The sequence below is a fragment of the Dermacentor albipictus genome, chromosome 1 (genome assembly GCF_038994185.2).
Source record: "Dermacentor albipictus isolate Rhodes 1998 colony chromosome 1, USDA_Dalb.pri_finalv2, whole genome shotgun sequence".
Classification (NCBI taxonomy): Eukaryota; Metazoa; Arthropoda; class Arachnida; order Ixodida; family Ixodidae; genus Dermacentor; species Dermacentor albipictus.
In genome coordinates, this window is record NC_091821.1 from 369197025 (window position 1) to 369224243 (window position 27219).

At 44.5% G+C, this 27219-nt stretch overlaps 1 pseudogene; it reads right to left on the minus strand.

Annotated features, from left to right (window-relative positions):
- Positions 1-24851: 24851 nt before the first annotated feature.
- LOC135904109 (uncharacterized) lies at positions 24852-26827 on the minus strand (annotated as a pseudogene).
- Between the last annotated feature and the right edge of the window lie 392 nt (positions 26828-27219).

Genomic DNA, 27219 nt, shown 5'->3' on the forward strand with positions numbered 1-27219 from the left:
CTCTTCAAGGAGCCGTTCATAAGCTCAATCAGCCGCAGTGTACAGTATTTTATGCCTTGGGCACGCTTTTAAAAACGTCCCTATAAATACCAGCATACGTATTTATCATTACGAGCAATAAAAACAGCGCTAAACGACGGGACGAGTGAAGGGACACAGACAACGGCGCTGACTAACAACCAAAGTGTGTTTATTCCGTCAGTCAGCCTATATATGCTCCGCCGCTATCTGAAACCACAGAATCTACAGAATAGGGCATGCGCAGGGGGAATTGCAATTACTGTGATAAGAAGGCAATCTCCTTCGGAAGGAGAGAAATGGACGGAAGGCTTACACATGCTTCGCCACTAACTTGAATGTGGAAGGCTTCGGATATAAGGCGTGCGTGGTCATCACGATATTTTGACGGATAGGTTACACCTTCGAAAGATGGCTTGCAGCCGCATTCATTGCAATGCAGTGACAACTAACTATCTTTTGCCCGTTTTTGACATTTGTTGGAGTGCTCGCGCATGCGGTCGTTGATGCAACGCCCCGTTTGGCCGATATAAAAACGCTTGCATGAAAGGGGGTTCTTGTAAACCACACAGTCACAACAGTCACCAACAAACCTCGGTCTGTGCTGTTTTTTACAACTTTTTTTGTTGTTATTGCTTACCCTATTGACTTGGTGGCACAGGCAACCTAACTTATTTTTGGCAGTAAACAGCAACCTGACGCCTGCCCTACTGACAACCTGCTCTGTCCGAGAATCGCTCACGGCAAGTGGTTGCGGTTATACCATATGTTCACCACATTGCACACAATCTCAAAAAGGTTGTCAGTAGGGCAGGCGTCAGGTTGCTGTTTACTGCCAAAAATAAGTTAGGTTGCCTGTGCCACCAAGTCAATAGGGTAAGCAATAACAACAACAAAAAGTTGTAAAAAACAGCACAGACAGAGGTTTGTTGGTGACTGTTGTGACTGTGTGGTTTACAAGATCCCCCTTTCATGCAAGCGTTTTTATAACGGCCAAACGGGGCGTTGCATCAACGACCGCATGCGCGAGCACTTCAACAAATTTCGAAAACGGGCAAAAGATAGTCAGTTGTCACTGCATTGCAATGAATGCGGCTGCAAGCCATCTTTCGAAGGTGTAACCTATCTGTCAAAATATCGTGATGACCGCGCACGCCTTATATCCGAAGCCTTCCACATTCACGTTAGTGGCGAAGCATGTGTAAGCCTTCCGTCCATTTCTCTCCTTCCGAAGGAGATTGCCTTCTTATCACAGTAATTGCAATTCCCCTTGCGCATGCCCTATTCTGTAGATTCTGTGGTTTCAGATAGCGGTGGAGCATATATAGGCTGACTGACGGAATAAACACACTTTGGTTGGTAGTCAGCGCCGTTGTCTGTGTCCCTTCACTCGTCCCGTCGTTTAGCGCTGTTTTTATTGCTCGTAATCATGAACCAACCAGCCCAAATGCGTACTCTTTTGAAGTATTTATCGCTGTGCCAACTACGGCACCTATTATCTACATGTTAGTTTCTCCGAGCGAATATACGTTTTCTTCCTTATAAGTGTGCCTTGCGGGGACGATATTGTGATTAGTAGCATCTGCCTAAAGAGAACATCTCCGGCAATCATGGGCTCAATATTGTGACGAATTATGACACCTAAGCTCTGTTGTCAGTTTTAATGTATCAGCATCTGTGTACACACCATTTAGGCTTCTAATGCCGCCGACTGCTATCCATGTTCTTTTCCAGGAGTTTTGAAAGAGTCATCGCACCGCTACCGTTCGTACCTAATGAGAGATTTCCACAAGCCGGAACGTATTCTGGACATCTGACACATGGCGTGAGTATTTGTAATTGCTCTTTGTAGAGAGCATTAATTAGGCAACGCAATTCATGACATTATGAGGCAGAGTGTCATGGCGAGTGAGCTTTTTATATTGCGGTTTTCAAGACAAGGACATGAAACCATAAGATATGCAACCATAAACACTTTCTAGGAAAATTAGACGCATATAGTTAACAGTGCCGAAATCTGTAGACAGTGGCGTAGCCAGAAATTTTGTTCGGGGGGGGGGCTATGCCACTGGCCTAATATATATATATATATATATATATATATATATATATATATATATATATATATATATATATATATGTATATATATATACATACATATATATATATACATATATATATATATACATATATATATACATATATATATATATATATATATATATATATATATATATATATATATATATATATATATATATATATATATATATATATATATATATATATATATATATATATATATATATATATATATAGCTGCACGTTGCAGCTCAGCCTCCTCCTTGAGAGGAATCTTTAGCTCGGGTGCTCCTATTTAAGTACATGTAGAAGGGGAATTCGTTTTTCCCTGCAACCACTTCACCAAATTTGAGGAGGCTTGTTGCATTTAAAAGAAAAAGTTTAATTCCAGTGACTACTGGCTTCGAATTTTTCATTTAGGTGCTCAATTATTTATTAAAAATTGGCCAAAATTGAAAATGTTCAGAAAACGACACTATCAAGTTTAAAACTCCGTGACTCAACAATGAAAAATGATATCAAAATTCTGTGAATTGCATCTAATAGTACATCTACAGTGGACAAAATAGATATGTTACACATGAATCTCAAAAAAATTTGGTATTGTTGAAATACAGCTTTTGCAGTACCCTTGTACACAACGTAACCCATTCACGTAAGATACAAATTGACACAGCAAACTTGTCCGCTTTGACTGTTATAATAAATGCAGTTTACAGAACCACAATATCTGTTCTTCATGCATAGCTATTAGTTTGTTAACGTCGTGCTTCTATTTTTTCAAACTTTCGAATTTTCCAAAATATTTTAAACAACATTCAGACCCTAAATTGAAGTTCTGTTTCCAACAGACGCTAGGATTTAACTTTCTCTCTCAAATGCAACCAATTTCAATAAAAGCGATTAGCAGGATTATCTCAGAAAAGCGTTTCTGCGTTTTACAAGTATTTGAATAGGCCGCGTCGGATTGGGCCCGAGCTAAAGCTTCCTCTTAAACAATTTATCGAGGGATCAAATACATGAATAATAAGTGCATTGTCATTGCCAAAGATGCTGCAAACGAATTCTTGAAAGCTACGCACTGTAAAAACAAGTAAAATATGTATTTTTTCATAAAATATTATACTCGTATGTGCCAAAAATTGTGCCCAACATAACTTACGTCAATGCTTCCATGCTTTTGTCTATTTATTAAGGAAAGAAAATATCACACGAACTTTAGAACTATATCAGTTCGAAACCAGGAAAGCAGTGCATGCCGCTGATATGAAAAATTAAAAGGCAATGAACTGAACAAGTTGAGGACAAATATGTTAGTGAAACTTTGTCATTCAAGAACCGTGCTTACATTTTTGTATATATGCAATGGCCAGTGAAAAATCTCAATGACGCTGTCGTTTGTTCCAATGTATTACGCAGGAGTAGCTGTCCCTTCTCGTGTATCGTGAGTAATTGCACCGAAGTTATAGTCGCGACAGAGAGCACGTATAAAAAGCAGGAGTTCTGCAAGATATATGAGGGCAAGTCAAATGAATGATCCAACAACGGGGTACTTTATTTAAAAGTAGTCTTCATGAGAATTTAGACATTTGTCCTATTGACTAACGAGCTGCGTGATTCCCGTCTTATAAAACTCCTTGGGTTGCTGCTTCAAAAAGTCTGTATCTGGTTCCCTTGAGCTGTTTTTTCGGTTGCCCCAAAATGTAGAAGTCGCAAGGTGACAGGTCTGAGCTGTATGGCGGATGTTGCAGCGTTTCCCACTTGAACTTTGCCAGTTTTGTATTAACTATATAAGTGACGTGGGGACAGGCATTGTCGTGGAACAAGATGACCCCATTCGTCAATTTTCCACGTTGTTCGTTCTTGGTTGCGACACGCTGCCGTTCTGGCGTTTCACAATATCGGAAACAATTGATAGCCTCTCAAGATTTAGAAAATTCTATCAGTAATGGACCCTGTCGATCAAAAAAAAAAATCAACAGCACCTTTCCAGCGTAAATGATGGCCTTCACGTTCTTTGGGCGTGGTAAATTCGAATGTTTCCACTGTAAGCTTTGCCGTCGTGTTTCAGGCTCGTAGTAGTGGCACCAAGGTTCGTCCCCGTTCACAGTTGCAAACAAGAAGTTGTCATGCTCATTGTGATACCCGATCAGATGAGTCAAGGCAGCGCGAAACTTCTCCGTCTTCTCGCGATGGATAAAAATCTTGGGGATCCATTGCACACTAAAGAGCCGATAACCGAGAAGCTCATGAATTATGGCGTGAACCGAACCGTGACTGATGCTCAGACGGTATGCCAGTTCATCGATGCTTATCCTCCGTGCTTGTTTTAGCAGCTCACGAACCTTTGAAATTGTGTGGGGGGTGATTGCACGATGGTTTTGGCCCGGTCTTGCAATGTCTTTGCAACGTCCTTTGTACCGTTTGCTCCAACGCTTCACAGTGGTCAATGAAATGCAGTGTTCAACGTACGCGGCAGTCATATGGTGATTAATTTCTGTTTTGGAAACACCTTCAGCTGTCAAAAACTTCGCGACACCGAGCTGTTCAACTTTTGAAGTGTCCATTATGCGACGCAACCATATTCAACCCAGTGTATGAAAGCATTAAAGAACATTTATCTTCACACCTGCGTGTCACTTTTGTAAATAAGACATGCCGTTCTCCTGCGCGCATGCCTCGCAGATAATGAACCAAACCATTATTGCGCGGTTAGGGTAGGCACACTTTCATTTGACTCGTCCTCGTACATTAGAAATGCAAAGATACAATGGGATATGCAAATTGCGAAAATACGGCTTGATAAAGGACAAAGAAGTGTCACTGGAAACAAAGTTCACTGCATGTATACACAAAACCTCGCAACAAAATATTTAAGTATACGTATAAGTCTCCAATGAGTCTATGTATGTAAGAAGAAGTAACGGTATATAATGCGTCAAAGGCAAATAAACATGTTGCACAATCATAGATTCACAGAATCATATATTCCGCCCCGATTCTATCCTCTCCGCCCGATGTATTGCACGCGACGGAAGGCGGCGCACTTGCTCCCCGCTTTTCTCCTTTGCGCACACAATACTGAGCCACCATCGTCGGCTCACCCATTCCACCTCCCCTCCTACGCGTTCACTCGCACATACAGCATGCAGCGCCTGGTCACGATGTTATCACCCTTGGACTTTATGCGAAACATGAGGGCGATAGCAGGAATGCGCCTGGAGTGTCCATATAATTGCTTTCGCAATAATGTAATAAACGTATCCGGCAACTGAAGCATACCCTCGCCCATTACTTTCCGCAAAAGAAGTATCAAAATCGAACTTTCACCATGCGACAATTCGCTGCGCCGCAAGAATGTATTTTTTTTTTCTGTGAGGCGGAGGCACCAAAATGGAAAAAAAAAACGCATATGAAAGTATGTTGGCCAGAATCTAATGCCTACTTCGGGCACCTAATGGGGCTACGGAAGGAATACCGAAGAAAACATGAGACGCTTGGTCCACTGAGAACCATACGCATACTGCTCAGTATCCTACAGCGGCGAAACAAGACTTTCCGGAAAGGTTCCGCTCAAGGAATGCGGTGCAATCCTTCGAGTCCCCACAGTGATGGCAGCGAGCGACCATTGTTTTTTTTTTTCGTCTGCTAGCCAGAAAGCGTCCAAAACCCTGTCCGGTGAAAATCCACTCGGCCAGAGCAAACTGAACGCGCACCGAAGTGCACCGCACGGTGGTCGGGGCCATACGAGAAAAACATTTGCGCTCTGGCTGGCTCTGGCAGCCAGCGGGTAGGGTAGCGAGAACAAAAAAAAAAATGAAGAGGCACAATGTGTCCTCGCGAATAAAAGTCAAAGTAGAAAAAATAAATAAGAAAGTAGTTACTTTGGCTGGCTTTAGTGTCTTGACATGGATGTCCTGGCGTAGGTTTAAAAAAATGTTGATATTTATTTATGTGACATGACGGCACAAATAAACCACCCCAACGCTTCGTCTCATTGGACCTCGCTGCCTGCTTTGTCAACTCGTCTGCTAGTGTGTTGATTTGGCTTGTCTCGTTGTATGTTCCGATGTAAGACTTTAGAAAAGTCAATAGACCTTTGGCGTCATATGTTTATAACAACATTAAACCCACAAAGTTCCGCAATTGAAAATCTAAAGCACAACTTTGGAAATGTCAATGCACCTTTCACATCAAGAGCTTATGAGATTTATACCCATAAAGTTTCGCAATTGATATCTATGCGCTCCATAGATTCCGTGGCCTCAGTGAGATGCCGCGGCGAGCCCGCTCACCATCAAAGCGCCCTTGAAACTTTGTGCTCGGAAGGGACTGCTTGGCGTTATGTGACTCCCGGTGTATGGGCGTTGCCACGAAATCCAGCCCGAGTTTGCAATCTTCGCGTTTAAATGTCTTTTCGAGCGTCAAAAAGACATTCTAGAGAAAATCCAGAGTGATTTCCGGCGCCGGGGGTCGCTTTGGTCGGCGGTGCATGGACAGCACGAAAACATTTCGGGGGGGGCTGAAGCCCCATAAGCCCCCCCCTGGCTACGCCCCTGTCTGTAGACCATCCTTATGACAGACGATGGAAGTGCATAACATTCTGTGGGAAAGGTAAGTGACTGACTAGTATTAGCTCAATGTAAAAAGGCCCCTCAATAAGCACGACCGGCGAAAATTACCATATAAGGGACGATACATTCGTTGTTCAAATACACAGTTCCCACGCAATGATATATAAATGATAATTTTTTTATATCTACTTGTACATTTCGACAGTTAACCCTATTGCCTGAAAAAAGGTGAAGCATCTTATATGAGCACCAGTATTAGAATTGATTAGTTGTGATAACGAGAAATATTACAAGAAGTTAACATAGAGAAGGAGGTCACGAAGTGAGTTTACAATGCGACTACATTTAGAAACTAAATGTAATAAGGCACTGATTATAGCAGTTTCAACAAACATTTAACAAGGAAGAATCACAGGTTTTTTGCATGAATAGCCTAATTAAAGATTTGCATGTGACCAAATAAGAAGTATGAAGTGAAGAGTTCGACGAAAGTTCGTCTGATCAGATAACATGACGATGAAGAAATCGCGGTCACTGACTACGTCAAAGTGAAATTAACCCAAAGACGTTTCGGGACCCATACGAGTTCCTTGATGACACTAAAAGCGGGCAAGAGACGCAGGTTGTTCTTATGCCAAAATGTAACGTAGAGAGCGGGTGTAGTTGGCAGGCAGATTTCCATCAGTACTGTTGATACTGTTGTCCGTAGTTTTAATAAATAAAGATTCTAACAAGAGTCGCGCCATCGGATTCTTTTCCTTAGCAATTATAGCAGCGTTTTCCCAATCAATGCGGTGACTGCGTTTATCGGCGTGTTCGGTAAGGGCGTTCGAGGCTTTTTTCTTGACGTCCCTTTGGTGCTCTTTAATTCTTCTCGTGAATTTGCCGGTATCGCCGGTGCAACTGCACCTGCAGTCGGCGGATGGTACTTTGTAGATGACACCGGGGTAATATTTGCTTTCAAGCCGATCCTTTACGTTAACAAGCTGATTTGTAAGCTAGTTAGTTGCCATGGGTGCTATTCCAAGATCGTATATTGAGAATACGCGGCTAAGATATTCGCTTACGCCAGACACATATGGGACGCCAGCGCGTTTCGTGAACGACTTGCCTTGAGACGGCTTTGGATGGAGGACACGAGCTTCCATTTTGTTATAAACTTCTTGGGGTACCCGTTCCACGATAATTCATGACGAATTGGCTTCAGTTCGTTCTGCATTTCGTGGTCACTTGAGCAGATGCGTGTGACCCGCGTCACGAGAGATGAGACTACGGATTGCTTGTGGCAAGCAGGGTGACATGAATTGAAGTTTAAGTACCGGCTGGTATGAGTCGCCTTCCTATGCACGGCAAATGAGTCTCGTTCCACTTCGCCTCACGACGACGTCTAGGATGGGGAGGGTATTGTCGCACTCGAATTCTGTGGTAAATTGTATGGCTGCGGCTGCTGTGTTAGGAAGACGTAGGAAGCGTGAAGCCTCCTGCCTTCGCACAATGCAGAAGCAATCGTCTACGTAGCGGCTGAAAACCTTTGGCGCGGGGGCGAAGTCAGCAAAGTCAGTCAACGAAGTCAATATCTGTTTGTTTCACTTTGAACACAATTTCTTCATCAAAATAAGAACCAAATAAAAAGGCACTGTGGGATAATCTTTTTGAGCACTAATAAATTAACGCTATAAATGGCATGACGTACAAAGCAAAACTGGTGAACTCTAACAGATATCCATGACAAGGATATCAAACGAAAATCTAATGGTATGACAATGAAAATGAAATGAACGCACACTGAAAGAACGATTATGAGTATGAACTATGTGAGCGTGAAGTATTGGACATAGTATATTACTTTAGTTCTTTCTTAAATTCGTGAATTTTAGGTGTTTTTATATCTAACGGTAGTGTGTTCCAGAATTCGACAGATGAAAAATTGACTCTTTGCTTGTCATAATTATAGTGTACTTTGGGCAAATGAAGTTCCTATATATAGCAGACATCATAATATTTGCATTTATTTGGGAAGATTGTGGTATTAAGCTATCGAATCATGTGTAATTGATCTGTCGGAACAAAAAGGTACAGTGGTTATATTTGGCGAGTTTTGTGACTGAAAGAATGATTAGTTCGTGAAAGATATGCAGCATTGTGACTGTGTGGGCGAAATGTAATTATGCTAATAGCCTGATTCTGCAGGATTTCCAACCAGTATAAATGGGTTACGTAAGCGTTTCTACCTCAAGTAACGCAGTAGTTAATGTGGAAGTGAATAAATGAAAGTATGAAGATAGTAATATATGATGGTTAAATATGTTTACTGTTTTTAGGAGCATCCTGAACCCTTAGGTGATCTTCTGTTTTACTTAAGTTATTTGTTCAATAAACTTAAGATTTCTGTCTACTTCTACACCAAGATAAATAATTACAGGGAGAACTTGCAGGGATAGGACTGGTGCCACGAAATATACGAGTAATTGAGTGATCATTTGTATGTAATGCTGTGTGCCACCATGATCACAAGATTCGCTGTGTCGGTCTTGTAACGAATTGCCTGTGTCATGTGGCCGTGTCTACATCGGTCAGTCCAGCGATGTGTTAATGACTGGCTGCGCAAGCACCGGAGCTCTGAAGCGGGACTTCCACGGCCACTGGTGGCAACTATACTTCTGAATTCCAACACATGCGGATGCTCTACGGATTTCGAATCTGTAAACTTTATCGGAAAAGGAAGTACAAAAAAATGAGCGCGAAGTCTACGAAGCGTTCCAAATCACAAAACAGGCAAAAAGTTCAGGTACAAGTTACTTCTCAGTACTCCATGCCGATAAATAGTTCACGCTTTTCGATTGCTGGCGTATGTTTTCTTAATCTGCAACGTAAAACTGAGTTCCTGTATTTTTTGGTTTTGCTTGGTTTTTGCTTTGCTTTGTCTTGTGAGTTGAGAACGGTGAGAGTTCACCTCATCATCTTCGTTCGCATCGTAGCATGTCAGTTGTCACGCGATGCGATATGCGCGCCACGTAGCGTAAATACGTACAATATTTCCATTGCAGTTGTGTTATATTCCACCAGGTGTCCGGACATGTTGCAGTTGCGTATAGCAGTTGCATGATTCATGTAGCTGGACCTGGGTAACTCAAGTAGGCTAGGTTGCTATTTGTCGTCACTATGTTTCGGAGTGGATACCAATAAAGGATCATCATCATCGTCATCGTCATCATCATCTTCAACAACTCTATCGCGTCGTGCCAGATACGATACAGTATAAATGGACGTGAGATGTGCGTCACGTAGTCTGGATACCAGCGTTTACTCTTCGGTACAAGTAATGACACCTCCTCGCAAGGTACGAACCCCTGCTGAAGAAGCTAATCGGAGAGCTACTGGCGCTGCTGCAACCGGGTAGCCTGGGGCTCAGCAGAGCGCCGTGCAGAGAGCAGCACAAGTCGCCGCTCGCCGTCGATTCAGGGCGGCCAGATAAGATAGTTCTCATGAAAACGACGCAAACAGACCTCGAGGCGAAGATCCTATAGTGCATGTTACCGAAAATCGAGTGCCTATAAATAGAGCCACTCCTTCAGTTTACGCTGTGACAATGCTGCATGTGCCGCGCATGCCTGCGACTATGTTGTACTGGGACACCTAAAAAAAAAATTTTTTTTCAACACTTTCAATAAAATTTAGGTTTGTTCTTTAAGTTATATATTAAGCTACTGCATCAACATTTGTCCTTTCTTTTTTTTTCATTCCTATTAGGAGGCAGACATATTTGTTGAACATACTGTGATGACCTATGATCGTGCTTTCAGCACACAGTTCTCGTTTCCTTTACAATTCTACAATTTCGGCTACTTGTTCGCATCGCCAAGGAGCATCAAGAGCAGCATTACGGTCCTGAAGATATTTTCTGTTCCGGTAAGAGATGCTCTCTATACAAACACTGATGCATACCTTTTACACACTGTATCCTAACTATAAATTTTCCCTACAGTGGCTGCTCGATAATAGGCTGGAGAATTTCTGAACGAGGAAAGTTGTGGCGAGTTATGTCAATGATTTAACCACTGTAAAAATTAACCTCAAGCATTTGGCGTGGTCGCTTGACAATCACCCCAGCTTTAATGCTTTCGACACAATACGTAGGCGAGGTGCACTTGTATAAATTGAAGAAGGATTGTCAAAATGTTGTGTACGTCCAAGTTTATTTCATACACACGTGCGCTAACTTTCGCCAGCTCACTTCAACAGCTATAAATTTCATATAGCGTTAAGTCTGGTAAAGGCGTCTACTGTCGGTCTCATAGAAAGCAAGCAGAGCACCCAGAAACTTCAATGTTATGTAGTCGAAAATGCATAAAACGCCACGCTTGAAACGTTTTCTCTAAGGACATGCATTTTTCTTTTTTAGATATTTCCAATTTTAAATTTCAGAACATTGGAACTGTGGACATTTTACTCTGATCCTGGAGGCTGCCCTAGCTGGACTTACATTTCCGAGACTGACAGCCTAAAGTAGAAAACTAAGTAGTAAGCCAGAGATGTAAAGCTTGTGTCACCGTCAACTACCAAGTTCTTGCAGGAGAGAGGAGGTGGACATTATAGGAAACCGGAGGCTGCATCCAAGTCTAAGAAAGAAATCTACTATTTACGAGCTACCGGTTGTACATCGTGAACAGCCCTATTTTAAGGCACTGTTTCTAAGCCAGTGTGTGTTCTCCTAAGCATTCAGCGTTGTTTCGGCATTGGAAGCCATCAAGCGGCGCTTTGAGGTGCCTAATCCTTAAAGCCTTGTTTACAATACTCAGTGGGTATTCCACAATAGAAGAGATGTGATGTGCACACTCAAGCGCTTAACTGACTTTATTTAGCAATACTGCTGTTGTTTACAGAAGAGATAATTACAGGAGTACCGATGAGCAAAGGAAAGTTCATATGCTTTGTTTCATTCTAGTTGATTTTAATTTGACACAATTTTCGCCATTCAGGTACTGAATACATATCACTCTAGTACACGCTTTACTCCGATTGGTTGGCTGGTTGTCTGTATACCACAGAGTCGCCGATGAAAAGTTATATATTGGAAGTAATGTTATTAGCTATGTAAATCGCACAAATTGAGAAGAAAATCTGTCCTTATACTCACCCTTATGCCAGCCAGATTAAGATATTACCATAGTGCTGCTAGATATGTGATCTTTAATCGTGGTGTGCAGGTAGTTCCTAAACAAGAAAATATTCAACCCAGAACGTGGTATTATAGCCCAGTTACAGCTGATGAACTTCTTCTTTATTTAATCTTCTATAGTGTACCGTAACAAAAGCTTTGAAAAATCTCTAAATCAGGGTATGTGGGAAGCGTGCAGAGATTCTTGAAGGTAACGTACAAAGTCAGATAATTCTGTCTGACAAGCTTTATTTAAATCTAAATCCTGGTTGATCAAGCAGCCAATCTTGTTCCTCTAGGTTAGACATATGTGAGTCTAAGCGATATGTTGCAGCCACTTGCAGCAAGCTTAGGAATGTATACTTCGCAAGAAAAAAAAAGCAACGAGACACGAGAGGGTAGGGAAATGGACAAGCGCAAACTGTTAACTACCTTTTGTTTCTGACAGACGTCAATGTAAGCATCTTACCGCACATGCTCAATGAGGGAGCCCATTTCACTATGAACGCGATCATTTTACACATATTTCACTGGTGTTCTTTCATAGTGCATTGTGTGTTGACTCATTGCGGATGTGTGGTAGCATGCATATAATGACGACTCTAACAGAGATAAAATTTATTTGAAAGTTTTGCGCTTGTCCGTGTCTCTACCTTCTCGTGCCCCCTGTTTGGTTTTGGTGCAGTCCTTCTCCCTAAGTGTTATGAACCAAGGAGCTCATGAACAAGTTTTATTGACTTTCAGCCAAGGGAGTTGAGCGATGGTGTTCTATACCTCTTGGTACATGTGCTCTCACCTCACCGAAATACCAGAATCTCGCAATCTTCTAGTCGTCAGTACGACATGCCTACGCAAAGGACAGCTGAACCATTAGCGTTAACAAATTGACACGTGGAAGGAACTTTGCCTGGGCTACTAATCAGGGGAATACTTTCGAAAGCGCGCCCTACACCATTACTCCTTATAAAAAACGACTGGACTTCCGTCGTTAGTAACGTATGTTTCGGTTTGCGCATTAAGGTTAAAAGAGAAAATGATGTCTCCTAGATGTCTACAAGTTTCGGCGTCCCGATTTGCAGAGTGGTGAACCATTTTCGAAATGTGAGCCTCCAGTATTATTAATTCCTGGCCTCTTCATAATCCTGGCACGCCTCATGAATTCTTTACTTTTGCCATTTATTATACACAGGATCGCGCTAAGCCTTCCGCTTTGTATAAAAATATAAGCAATGCAAAGGATTGATTGGAGTATGGAGCCCTGAAGTGATATCTGTGGGCGAACAAGGAAAGTCTTAGCCTGGACCGAATGTGTTTCGACAAGGGGACTTGAACCATTTTAGCGTTAGTGTCTACTCACCAACTTCCGCTCAATATCTATTCCTACATATATATATATAACATTTGAAAACATTCAAATGGCCATGCTCGTTGGGCTTCATAAAGTTTCAGTATCAAAAGCTTCCAACAAATTGCTCACCCGCAGTTTGTATTTCGCTTTCAGCTATGTGAAAAAATCCCTTTGTTACGCACAACTCAAGCAGCCGTCTCACGTCATAACCTATCCGTATCTCTCGTTATCTGTGCTAATCAATTGCACTCACAAGTTGAGGTTATTTTTGCAAAATAACTTAAATTATATTTTGAAATTTGTTACCACACTGAGAGCAAAGAACATTCAAGTACAGAGAAATATAAAATGAATGTGGCGCAAAGGCATATTATTATACCTTTTACAGGTTTGGTGTTTGTTGGGACTTTCTATTGCACTGCTTGCTTTCATGCTGCGTGTGGTCCGCATTGTGGAGATGTGGTTTCTGCGTTCCACATGTATCGACAGAGTATCACGTTTGCAGCGAAACACAGGTAACTCTTGTTTTTCATCGAGATCATCAGAAAGTGATTGAATTCAAAAATATAGGCGATCTATCGCGTATTTAAAATCGTTCGCAACCTGCAATACACAAAAGTACGTTTAGAGGTTGCAGTTCTTGTGTCGGCGGTGATGGGCACGGGCACTCCCATACTACGCCTTGGGCAGTGTTTTCGTATAATATTTAATGTGTTGGCAGCGGCGCTAAGTGATGTGAACAGGAGCGTGCACCGCTCTTTCTCTCTGCCCCCAAAAAGTGAAAATGCTCCTTCCGTAATATTTTCGTATTTGAGGCCTTACTGACGTAATTTTTTTCACCTTGGAGCTTATAAAAGGAAACGTTATACCTACGTATTATAGTCTGCAGAGCGTCGTGTGTGTTTGGCTAACTCAGATTTTTTTTCTTTTTCTTTCGCTTGGTTTGCTACGTGGCTTAACGTCCTAATGGAGTTAAATACAAGCATGCAGGACTGTTCCGTTGAGATACTGCAACAATGACGTGTAAAATATATTGTACATAGTTCATCTTTCATAGTCTTCAGCTTGATCATTGTTCAATTTTACACTTTTGAGCACGCTTTCGCGCATTATCTTTGTCACAGTTATTCAAGTGCTCGGTTATTACTCAGTTGTTCTTGTGTGTAACACGTATTCCGCCGGTATTGCGTAGCCGCAAATCCACTGCTCACCGACGGTAGACAGACGGCGATTCATCTCTGTTCGACAGCAGTAACTCGCAAGGAGAAGCACCGTGAGCGAGACGGATCCGTGGTGCAACCAGTAAACTGCGAGAAGGATAGCTCGAAGCAAAGACGTCCGCAAACATTTGTCTACGTTTGACACTAGTTATACATTTGCATTATTCCTGGTGCATCGGAAAAGAGGAGGGGCGGGGTCTATCAGCTTGAAGGATCCGGTTGAATACATTTATTAATATGAAAAAAAAATTTTTTTTAAAGAGAAGCTTTCTTTGCCTACTTTGCCGGGTTTTTTTATTTTATTTTTTGTTGTTTGAGACATACAGCTGTCTCAGGTGTTGCAGCAAAAGGCAGTATTCTTGCCTGACAAAGGCTGCAGCACCCAAAGCATGTTGACACTCTGAAGCAAACAACAGCACAACAAGTTACAATTTTCGAAATATGATGACATATCAAAAGTGATTAACAATTCGAATCTCTATCAGTACATGTTAACAAGGAAAACAAAACAATGATATTGTGGTACATAAGGAAGTTATACAATAAAGTAGTGAAGAAAATACTTTTTAACAGATTTCTTGAACCTCATGCTTGAAGTCAAGGTTTGTAATTGTTCCAGGATTGTGGGATTATTGTTTAGTAAGGTTGATATTTGAAAGTGTAATGCCTGTTTCCCGTAGTTCGTGCGAGTAAGCGGTATAGAGATTGGGTCATGTCTGAGATTATACGGAGTTTCCTTGGTGGCGAAGGTCTGATTAAATTGTATGTGATCAGCTTGACGGAGACGGAACGCCTCGAGCGATAGCTTGTGCAAAAATAGGCGATCTATATGGAGTATGCCAAGCTTATCAAAAAACGGTTTAGTGTGTGCAAGAACAGGTAGGTTACAAACTGCCCTTACGGCTCTTTTTTGCAGCCTATATAGTGACATAAGGTTAGTTTTGGTAGTAGCTCCCCAGACCAGAAGGGAATAGTGTAGACGAGAGTGTATTAGTGTGTAATATAGCTGTTTCTTTAAATTCATTGGAATAAGATGCTTTAACATGTTAATCATTCCCGTCGCTCTACGAATGTCAGCTCTGAGGGTCTCCACATGAATGGACCAATACAGGTTTTCGTTAAACCATACGCCTAAAAATTTTATGCACTTCGTATTTTCTATAATGCGCCCCCCAAAATTTAACTCGTAGTGACCCGTCAGCTGCTTTCCTTTAGGTCTAAATATGACGTACTTTGTTTTTTCGCAGTTCAGTTGTATTTTATTTGAATTTAGCCAACAGTTGAGGTCCCCCATCCATCTATTGGCTGCGGTAAATGCTTCTTGAATGTTGTGATCAGAGAAGAAAACGCTGGTGTCATCTGCATACAAAGTTATGCACTGTGTGTTTGGGATGTTGACAATATCATTGATATAGAGAAGAAACAAAGTTGGGCCTAGGATTGAGCCCTGAGGAACACCGCAGTTTAAATCAAGAAGTTGGGACTTAGAATCATTTAGGCAAACAAACTGCTTACGGGAGCTGAGATAGTTCTTGATTAAAGTATATGCTACACCTCTTATGCCATACCAGGGTAACTTTCGGAGCAAAATATCGTGATTAATAGAGTCAAAAGCCTTTCGGAAATCTAAAAATACTCCAATAGTGTAAGTCTGTTTTTCAAAGTTCTTAATGAAGTGGTCTTTCGAATGCAAAAGCGCTTGCTCAGTAGACTTTTGTTTCTGAAACCCGAATTGTGCTGGTACTATTGCTTTGTTTTTTGTCAAGTGCCCAACTATTCTTTTATTTAAAATGCGTTCAGGGATTTTAGAAAAGATAGGAAGAACTGAAATGGGTCTGAAATTATTGAGGTTATCTAACGCACCACCCTTATGCAGTGCCACTACTCTCGCAATTTTCATGAGCACGGGAAATTCACCAGTCGATAAGACGAGGTTGCAGATATGCGAAAGCGGGTGACATATAACTTGCGCTACACTCTTTATAGGCTTTGTACTTATTTCGTCCGCTCCGCATGCGCAGTTATTGTTTAGTGTAGATATGACGTCTGCTATCTCGGCTGGGCTTGTTGGGTACAGGAATATGGTGGGCATATCAGAACATCCTTTGTATGCTTCACATCGGCCTACAGGAGCATCGCTACACTGCGCAGCAGAAACCTGGAAATGCGAGTTAAATTTGTTGGCTAGGCATTCCCCTGATAATGGTATCCCGTCGATAACTATTGACTGAGGACAGTTCGCTTTGTTGCCCGCCAATAATTCTCGAAATGTTCTCCAAAGCAGTGAAGGATTGTTTGCAGCCGCAGTAAACTTATTCTGATAGTACTCACGTTTAGCCTTCTTCATTTTAGAGTTTGTTTTATTTCGAAGCTGCTTGTAAGCTTGCAGGACGCGTGGATCTTTCGATTTAATGAATGTTTCAAATAACTTTTTACGGCGTTCAATTTCTTTATATAGTTCATAGGAGACCCAAGGCTTTCTAATTTTTCGGTGCGTTTTGTGCATTTCTAGTGGGAAACAAGTGTCATAAATTTCTTTAAAGAGTGCTATAAACCTACTGTAAGCCTGGTCAACATTTTTTTCTCTCTCTATTACACTCCAATCGGTGTTAGTTACAAGCTCTTGGAACTTCATAATGTTATTGTCACTTATTTTTCTACTTGCTCTGGCTTCTTTCCCATTCCGCGAAACACTACGATGAGTAGAGCGCGGTATAATGCAAAAGATTGGTAAATGGTCACTGATGCCGCTAGATATTATGCCCGAGACCATTTCATCGCTTAAATGGTTCGTTATACACAAGTCTAACAGTGTACTTGTTTCGACATTAATTCTTGTTGGCGCTTCGATTAAATTCCGACAGCCATAAGAGTGAATACCATCTAGTAGATCACATTTATGAGAGTTTTCAAGAAGGAGGTCAATATTAAAGTCACCAGTGAGTAACACGGGCACTTTCAACAACAAGCTGTGCTCCAGGATCTTTTCAACAGTTTGCAAAAAAATATTCACACTGCCTGCAGGTGGACGGTACAGGACAGCAAGAAGCAGGCCGTCACACTCAACCAAAAGTGATTCGCAATCATCGTTAACCATACTGTACTCTTTTAACTCGTTGTACAATACGTCATTGCGAAAATAGAATGCAACGCCACCACCTCTTCGTTTACATCGCGAAATAGACACACAGCTGTAACCTTCAAGTTCGGGAATAAAATCATTAGAACTGAACCAGGTTTCTGTAAAAGCCAAGACATTGAAACTATAGAGCAGAGAGTCAAGAAGCATGTTAACTTCGTCAAATTTGTTCCTGAGGCTTCTAGCGTTCATGTGAAAAACTGAGAAGCATTGCCTGTTATGAACATAGTTGCCCACATCTACTCGGAACGTTGCTTGACTATAGTATTGGTTGTCTCTTTGGCTAAGTAGCTCTGCCATTTTATATCAGTGTTACTGACAATGTCAGCTTCTATTCTATCTTGGACAAGTCATCTTCTGATTGAATTCTGATTGCGCGATCCCCATGACGTTTCCTGACAAACAACTTTCCTTCCTTTATCCATGTAAACATGTAATCCTTTTCAGTTGCCTTTGCTTTCATTAGCCAGAATAGTCTCTTGTTCGTAGCTGTAAGGTTCTCGCGCAAACCCACAGTTGATTTCTTCTCCCTCAAGACAGCTCTCTTTTTGAGCCATTCTTCTTTAGTAGTTCGAGACTGAAACCTCAGTAGTATCGGCTGTGTTTTTCCTTGCTTCGCTGGAAGTCTATGAACAGCATCGAGTTCCCTTGTAGTTACAGGCTGCAGACCGAGTTCACTAGCAAGGATGTTAACCTTGCTGAGCAAGTCCTCATTCTCGGTGAACCTTATGCCGTGTATTTCCATGTTGTGTCGTCGTCCATACTGCTCAAGTTGGTTAAGGTCATTTCTGAGTTTTTTGTTTCTTCACAGTCCCCTGACGCTTCAATGGCGGCAACCCTTTTCTCTAACGTGCCAATTTTGTTTTCCTGAGCTGTCATTTTATCCAGTAGCGTATCATACTTCTCGGAAACAAGTGTCACCAAGGACTCGATGCCGTCCACAGTAGCCTTCAGATTCAGTAACAACTCTACATTTTTCTTTATTACGTTTACTTCAAGCAGCTTTTGATTTATGGCAGCTAGCTCATTGAACACATCAGTGATAGAGCGTGCATCTGCTGAGCTGTCAGTATCAATCGTTGCTCTAGGTTTGCAGGCTTCACAGTTCCACTTTTTTTTCCTTTTTCGAGTCATGGTTATTTCGTCCTCCCCCGAACAACTTCCTAAGTGATACCTGCAACCACAGCTCACGCATAAAATGGAAGGTGCATCGTCGAGAAATGTTAGGCTACATGAAGCACACTGAACAGTATCGGCCATTGCAGAAAATTTGTACACATGCAACAAGGACACGCGCGGCAGAAGCAGCAGCTGCAGCAGCAGGCGGCAATATCAAGTAGCGGCGGAGGAGGCTCAAGTTGTGGTGTATACTGACCTGCGTTTGCAGAAAGAATTCCCCGGTTAGGAATGTAGCCACAGGACTAGCGCCACGCTGCTGCTGCCGCAGAGTGCAAATGCAGTTGGTCTTCAGTCGACGTGGCTTCATATACTGGTTCCCGGGTGGCAGCTGCTCCGCGGACAGGCGATGCACTTCGCAGCAGGTACGTACGGTGCACCAGTAGATAGTCCCGCCCAACCGCAGGCACCGCGGAGGCAGTCAAGGCACGTGGCAGTGGTTCAATTCAGCTTGCAGAAGGCAAAAAAAAAAACTGTATGCCTGGCAGAGATGCGCAGACGTAGGGACCTGCGTTTGCAGAAAGAATTCCCCGGTTAGGAATGTAGCCACAGGACTAGCGCCACGCTGCTGCTGCCGCAGAGTGCAAATGCAAATGCAAATGTTTCTCGTGGCTGCTTGGCTACCCAGTGCTGTGTGTTGTTTCTCGGTCGGTCGCTGTCTCTGCAGATATAGTTGCGGATATAATATGCGAGTGTCGGATAAAACTACCAGTCAAGTGGCTCATTCAACCATTGCATGCTGACCAAGGGCGCAGATAACAATTACATTGTTTACCCTCTTTGGTGACTTAGTGGCTGTAGCCTTGCGCTGCTAAACCTGAGGGCGCGGGATCACGCGCTGGCCGTATTTCAATGGGGGCGAATCGCATTAACACCCGTATACAGTGTATGGGTGCACGTTGAAGAAACCCAGGTGCTCGACATTATTCCGAAGACTCTCACTACGGCGTACCATAGGTTTGTCATTTGAAAACCCCGAATTTAATTTAAAAAATTAAATATACTCCGAACTTCCTACATAAGACAGGAATATTTCATTTTGTCTCCCAAATATTTCTAAAGCAAACCAATTATTAAATAGAGTGGTAAATTCTGTTTTACGAATTCTCTGACTTACGTATCTTTTATTTAGCCATTCGGTACGTGCATGCCACTGGGAATGTGCACCTTCTCGGCCAATCCTCCCGAATGGGTACGTCCGACTGTCACATAAAAGGCACATATTCCCTAAGTTTTGCTTTGATGCCTTTCGAAGTTTTGTGTTTATGCACCTGTTATCACCATTCTTCATTTCACGAGCATCATAAATCACTTTGGTCCTTGTGACATCGCGGCGCAGGCGCGCCAAACAGTACATCTGCCTGAATAGGAGCTTGCGTTTGGGCACAGCTTGTAAAAGAGGTACTGCTGAAACATAAAATTTGAAGGCCACTAATGTTGTGATCCCTATGGCGCATCAACAAAAGCATTCCATGAGATTACTCGCTGCATAAGGGGAAACTAAACATAATTGCACGCATCGCTGTTTATTCTAAAGCACCTATATAGTTAACCTCTTTACCAAAGCGTCTCTTCATATTAGTTTCAACATCTACGTTGGATCTGCGTAGCTTTCTAAAATTTATGGATATCAATATTCTCGTAAATACAACTTTCTCTAAATATGATGCGTACATCTTAATCATGCGATTCACGTTCGGCACATCAAGTACTTCTGAACACTTTTCAGACATCACCGTTCCCACACCATTACCATTTTAACCAAATTCCATGAACGTCGATGCTGCAACTTAGGTCCTCTCGCTAAGATAAATTGCGTTTTTCCACAAATCCCTAACCCAGTCACACGCTTTGTTTCTTCTCTTTCTCGTTTCAGAGCCATCAATGGTGCGCAGAAAGCTCAGCGTGCGCATTTTGCGTATAACCATTCAATTCCTGTTCTTTGTAATCTCGTATTGCTTCACGGGAGGATACATCAGCTTCCTTAACAAGCCTATCCTCGAAGAAGCTCCAGACACGATAGAGAAACTGCTGGTGATGCTGCGGAAAGGCCGCCTTCAGCCTTGCATCTCAAGTAACATGTTCGAGAGCGCTATTCTAACGGTTAGTAGGTTTGCTGTCGGCAACAAACTTCCTGTTTTCACATATCGTAGAGGATGCATTAACGAGCGTATTACACGGGCGACAATGACGCCGATGACGAGAATTCATGCTTATAATGAGACTTTGTTCTAAGTGGGCTATACAGGCTTCATTAGAGCAAAACCTAATTTCTTGTACAGTACCACAAAAACCTTGTAATAATTACGAGCCCATTATATGCTGGGATACTGAACTCCCTGTCGAATATAACGAACTGTGAACAGGTACCACCATAATTCCATAATTCCATGCTTTCCTTACTGATTATTACTCTAACCACGTAGTGTAATGCAAACGGGTGTCACGAAAAAAGAAAACACAGCAACACGTCGCCGCAAGCTAACGAAGCTCGCTCTAATTAGAGAGGTGCTGCCCGCTTTCCTCTAAGTGTCTTATCAAGGATGCACGTCCCTATTTTGAGCCGTTCACCTATAGAGCAGCGATACTTCATTTTATATGAGGCACACGGTATCAATAAAATTTCCTATTTCTATAGTTCAAAGCAGAAAGAAAGAAGACAAATTTTAATAGTAAGAACACGAGACCGATAGTTCAGATTGTACGCCTGCCTAGTCTATGCACGACTAGTGAATTCCCGGTAAGCGCTGTAAACATTTTCTTTTTCTCATTTTCTTTCTTTTATACGCCACATTTGGGTGAGTTTAAATTCACCGAAAATACATCCTGCATCTAGCCGTGTTCATGGCCGCATGCGTACGGCAGACCCCGAAACCATGATGTTAGAACCATTGAGAAAAACTATATAGTGCCACCTGTCACGATCAGTAAAACCTCTATACCGTGGATAATTCAGACATGTTTTCAGGAACGTAGGATTATCTGGGCTGGAATTCACTGACATTAAGGTGGCCTGACAGCCTGCAGGGTTATCTGATTGAGCTATCTAGGATGGTTGGTTGCCACAGTCAGAAGTTCTAATCCTCGCGTGTTCTTTACCTGAAGGTGGGAAACTCGACCTCGCCTCCCCTAGCACACTCCATCTCCACGCTTGTACTCGCGCCTGACACCGGCAAAAACCCCGAGAGCAAGTGGGGCTATGCTAATCCAGGTACAACCAAATTAGGAAGACACACTAAGCTTCAGCAAGACACTCCCTCTCCAGAACATGAATTGGCCTCCTTGGTGCAGTATTCAGCCGTTCTCTTCCTCATGATTCCTACATGATTCCATGGACCTCTATCTCCAGCAGCTGTCGTGCACCTGGCCAAGGCGGCGGCCAGACCTGTAACGCAGCAGAGGACGCTAAGAATATTTGGACCCGGACAGGCCACTTATCGAAACTGACCCTGGCCACCTTTAACACCCGAACTCTCTCGAGTGAGACTACCTTAGCACGACTCTTTGAGAAACCACCAGGCATTATTTGGGATATTATTCGCCAAACTGAGGTTAGACGAACTCGTGAAGCTTATGCAGTACTGACTAAGCGCCACGTCCTCTGCTATAGAGGACTCCCAGATAGGAAGCAATACGTGGTTAGTACCTAATACTTAAGGACATAGCGGGTAACATTGACGAATTCTACAGTAATAATGATAGGGTAGCAGTAGCCGTAATAAAACTTAATAAGAGGTATAGATTTGTAGAGCCGTGGCAAACGAGACGGACACACGTCTTTTCGGTAACAAGGTCTAGTTTATTCTGTCAAAAGAGAGAATTGAGCGGGCGCGCGCAGCGCGCCGGAAGTGGCGAGGGCTTTAGAGAGCGAGAGGAGAAAAGAGGGAAAAGGAGCATAGAGAAGTGCGGTGCGCGGACCTAGTGCGAAAGGAAGGCAGTAAACACAGTAACAAGAAAAGGGAACTCGCGCACGACGTTCAGCACAGTGAGTCGGATCATGTGTCCGTGTGCCTGGTGTCCAACACTCGGGAAGGTCCGCTTACGGGAGGCCCGCGGGACGCCCCGCGGAGTTGTTTATGGCTGCGGGGGTGGTGCGCAGCTCCATCGCCGCGCCGCTACAGATTGCTCCCCCCTTAGAGAGGAAGCTGAAGCGACGAACGATGCTCACAATGCACAAGTGGCAGCCCAGTGAACGCGACGAAGAGGTGACGAACCGCGCACTTGCAAGGCGGAGTCCGCATGTTCCGGGGAGGCGAGATAATGAAGCGCGGGTGCCTCGCTGAATGCTGGCTTGAGTCGCTCAAGCGCGATTGTATCTCGTGTCCCATTTACGTCGACGACGAAGTTAGAAGGAAAACGTTCTAAAACGGGGAATGGCCCGAGGTAGTGGGGCTGCAGCGAGCCGCGCACAGGGCCGTAACGCACAAAAACATGTGTGGCTGTCTGCAAGTCCGAAGTCATGTACACTGCACGGGGTTTGTTAAAACGCGTAGGCTGCGGACGGAGGTTTCGGAACACATCGCGAAGCTGGTCGACGTACTCGCTTGCTGTTAGAGAGGAGGTGAGGGTGTTTTCTTCGAAGAAGTCGGCTGGCAGGCGAAGCGAGGTGCCGTAAACAAGCTCTGCAGTAGCGCAGGAGAGGTCCTCTTTGAAGGCAGATCGAATTCCGAGAAGCGTGAGCGGAAGTCTGTCAACCCACTTGTTAGGGCAGCCGTGCGCTGTGAGTGCTGCCTTGAGATGGCGATGAAATCTCTCGACGAGGCCATTGGTTTGAGGATGGTAGGAGGCAGTTCGCAAGCGTGCTGTTCCGAGAAGGTGAAGTAGCTCCGTGAAAAGGGACGATTCGAATTGCCGGCCTCGATCAGTGACAACTTTCGTTGGACAGCCAAATCGGGATACCCAAACGGAAACAAAAGCTGCGGCGACAGTAGCTGCAGACATGTCGGGGATAGGTGTCGCTTCGGGCCAGCGTGTAAAGCGGTCGACACATGTCAGAAGATAGCGATAGCCTTGGCATGGGGGTAGCGGGCCGACAATGTCGACGTGCACAACGGAGAAACGTTCGTCGGGTTGCAAGAAAGGCTTTGTGGGGGGGACAGGGTACCGCTGAACTTTCGCGCGCTGACAAGGTGCGCACGAGCGGACCCAGTCTCTGATATTTGCGTTCATGCCCGGCCAGACGAAGCGTGATGAGATAAGCTTTTGAGATGCGCGAATGCCTGGGTGTGCAAGAGTGTGATATGAGTCAAATATTTGCTTGCGGAATGAGGTGGTTAGGTAAGGCCGAGGTGTGCCCGTGGAGGTGTCGCAAACAATTGGCACATCTTCAAAGGTAACTGATTCAAGCTGAAGTGATGTTGAGGAGTCACGTAAGTGACGGAGCTCAGAGTCATTACCTTGTTGTGTAGCCAATTCTTGGAGGTTGAAAGGAAATGATGTTGAGATAGAGCTCTTGGAGCGACTGCGCGTGATAGCATCCACGCGACTGAGGGCGTCAGCTGGTGAGTTGTCAACGCCGCTGACGTGGCGTATGTCAGTTGAAAACTCTGAGATGAAAGCGAGCTGGCGCACCTCACGTGGAGTGTATAATGATTCAGAGCGGCCGATTGAGTAGGTGAGAGGCTTGTGGTCAGTGAAGATTGTGAACGAGCGGCCTTCAAGTAGGTGTCGGAAATGCCTCACGGCGAGAAACATGGCGAGCAACTCACGGCCGAAAACACTGTAGCGTGTTTGTGCGGGGGTCATGCGTTTTGAGAAAAAGGCAAGGGGCTGCCACCCACCGTTTACTTTTTGTTGCAGTACCGCTCCGACCGCAGAGCTGGAGGCATCCGTCATGAGCGACAATGGATAGTTGGGGTTGGGATGAGCTAGAAGTGTGGCATCGGCCAAAGCGTGCTTGACAGAATTGAAAGCTTCATCTGTTGTGCTGTCCCAGGGCAGTGCAGTTGACGATTGTTTGCCGCAGAGCAAACGCTCGAGGGGTTCCAGCAGCATCGCACAGTTTCTAATGAATCGGCGGTAAAAGTTTACCAGGCCTAGAAACTGGCGCAGCTTAGTGATTGAAGCTGGCTTGGGGAACTCCATGATGGCTTGCACTTTGTGGGGAAGAGGACGGATGCCGTTGTTATCCAAGCGATGGCCGAGAAAATCAAGTGATGGTACTCCGAACTCGCTCTTGGCAGTGTTGACGACGATACCATTTGCTGATAGGCGCTCAAAAAGCTGATGGAGATGTTGGAGGTGCTCTTCGTGGGATGAGCTTGCCACAAGCAAGTCGTCAACGTAGGCGAAAACGAACGGCAGACCACGTGTGACTGTGTCGATGAACCGCTGTGATGTCTGTGCGGCATTTCGGAGACCGAAAGGCATTCTCAAAAATTCAAAGAGGCCAAATGGGGTAGTAATTGCTGTTTTTGGAATGTCTTCTTGTGCGACAGGAATTTGGTGAAAGGCTCGCACCAGGTCAATTTTGGAAAACACTGTAGTGCCATCCAGTGCCGACGTGAAATCTTGGATGTTAGGCAGTGGGTACCGATCCGGAATGGTTTTTGCGTTCAGGGATCGGTAGTCCCAACACGGCCTCCAGTCACCTGATTTCTTGGGGACCAAATGGAGCGGAGACGCCCAGCTGCTGGACGATGGTCGTACGATTCCAAGTTCTAACATGTGTTCGAACTCTGCTTTGGCAATTTTGAGTTTGTCCGGGGCGAGTCGTCGTGGGCGAGCAAATACAGGTGGACCAGTTGTTATGATGTGATGACGTACATCATGTTGTACGGGCTTTGTCCAGTCTGGTGGTCGCGTGAGGTTGGGGAACTGTTTAAGGAGGCAAGCAAAAGGATCACCAGCAATTGTGGTTGGGGCGACTATAGGCGAGTCACAGGAAACGACGCCATGAACAGACAGCAACGTAGCAGTGTCCAGCAGGCGTTGGCGTTTCACATCGACGAGCAGTCCATGGTGGTCCAGGAAATCAGCGCCAATAAGAGCACGGCGAACATCAGCGACGAGGAAAACCCAACGGAACACGCGGCGCAGGCCAAGATTCAGGGTGAGGGACCGCGACTTGTAAACAGGTATCCTGCTACCGTTGACAGCTTGAAGATAGGAGGTCGGCGGTGTAGTTCGGTCGGAACGTTGCGCGGGAATAATACTGACCTCCGCCCCGGTGTCCACCAGGTATTGCTGGCCTGTGGTTCTGTCCATGACATGAAATAGGCGACTTTTGCTTTGGCCCTGACCGGTTGTCGCCATTAAAGGTCGGCCGGCTGGTTTCCCTGCCATGCACAAGGACGGAGGCAGTGGCGCGCCTCCTGCCCGAAGCGGCGGTGATAAAAGCATACCCGTGGTGGCGTTTGAGACCGGGAGCGTTCTTCTCTTGGACGCCGTGATCTACTCGAGCTGCGGTACCTTCCGTGACGGGGTGAAGTGCGATGACGCTCCGCAGCACAAACTAATTGATCAAGGCGATTGCAGAGCACGTCGATGGGAGAATCGGCGGAGGATGATGTTTGCGGGGCTGAACTCGCAGTGGTGCTTGATGATGTTACGTTGCACACCGCTGGCGTCACCACCTCCATGACTTTGTCCGCCAAGCTGGCCAGGCTGTTGAGGTCCATCACCGTGGCTGTAGCGAGTACCATCTGAACGTTTACTGGAAGGCGCTGCATGAACAGTTCCCGCAGGAGGCGGTCATCGCTTACTGTTGTGTTGTCGCTCATGAGCTATCGCATACGGCGAAGGAGCTGGCTTGGCCGACGGTCTCCCAAGTCCTCTGCGGAGAGCAACTGTTGCATGCGGGCTCGCTGCGATGTTGTTGTGCGCTCGAGAAGGGCAGCCTTAAGATCGCTGTATGGAGTGGCGGGAGGCGGTCCAGAAAGCAGGTCGGCAACTTCTTCTGCAGCAGTAGGCGACAGTGCCGAAACAACTAGGTGGTACTTGCGTTGTTCCGTGCGAACGCCAGAGAGAATAAATTGCGATTCCGCTTGAAGAAACCAAACTGCAGGGTTGCGGTCCCAGTATGGTGGGAGTCGGATGGAAACTGCAGAGACGTCTTGTTGCTCGGTCGTGCCCGTAGGTTCAGTGTCTGGTTGCATCTCGTTGCTGTGCATGGCTCCACAATAACTTCGGCAGTGCCGCGAAGAAAACTACGGGTCACCACTTTGTAGAGCCGTGGCAAACGAGACGGACACACGTCTTTTCGGTAACAAGGTCTAGTTTATTCTGTCAAAAGAGAGAATTGAGCGGGCGCGCGCAGCGCGCCGGAAGTGGTGAGGGCTTTAGAGAGCGAGAGGAGAAAAGAGGGAAAAGGAGCATAGAGAAGTGCGGTGCGCGGACCTAGTGCGAAAGGAAGGCAGTAAACACAGTAACAAGAAAAGGGAACTCGCGCACGACGTTCAGCACAGTGAGTCGGATCATGTGTCCGTGTGCCTGGTGTCCAACACTCGGGAAGGTCCGCTTACGGGAGGCCCGCGGGACGCCCCGCGGAGTTGTTTATGGCTGC